This window comes from Capsella rubella, unplaced genomic scaffold, assembly GCF_000375325.1.
Source record: "Capsella rubella cultivar Monte Gargano unplaced genomic scaffold, Caprub1_0 scaffold_2, whole genome shotgun sequence".
NCBI classification, from domain to species: domain Eukaryota; kingdom Viridiplantae; phylum Streptophyta; class Magnoliopsida; order Brassicales; family Brassicaceae; genus Capsella; species Capsella rubella.
In genome coordinates, this window is record NW_006238922.1 from 2,652,198 (window position 1) to 2,652,799 (window position 602).

A 602-nucleotide genomic window follows, 5' to 3' on the forward strand; every position below is an offset into this window, starting at 1 on the left:
GAATCCCTACCGTGTCATTCTCGGATATGATGATATCATCAACATACACAAGAATGACTACAATACCTTCTTTACTTGGTAGGGTGAAAAGTGTTTGATCAGCTTCGGACTTCTTGAATCCTCTATCCATTAGTGTTGTACTAAGCTTGTGGTACCAAGCTCTTGGTGATTGTTTTAGTCCATAGATAGCTTTCTTGAGCTTCAAAACTTTCCCGGGAGCTATTGTATCTTCCATGCCCGGTGGTGGTCTCATGTAGACTTCATCCTCAAGTTCTCCTTGAAGAAATGCATTCTTCACGTCCATTTGCCATAACTCCCATTCCAAGTTCACGGCTAAAGAGAGTACCACTCGGACGGTGTGGAGTTTAGCTACCGGAGCAAAAGTATCAAGATAGTCTTCTCCATATGTTTGTGTGAACCCTCTTGCTACAAATCGAGCTTTATAGCGTTCTATCCCCCCGTCACTCTTGTACTTTATAGTGAATATCCACCGAGAAGTAACCGCTTTCTTTCCTCTTGGTAAATCGGCTTCATCCCATGTGTGATTAGATTCCATTGCCTTGGTCTCATTATCGACGGCATCTTTCCATTCTTTGTGAGCT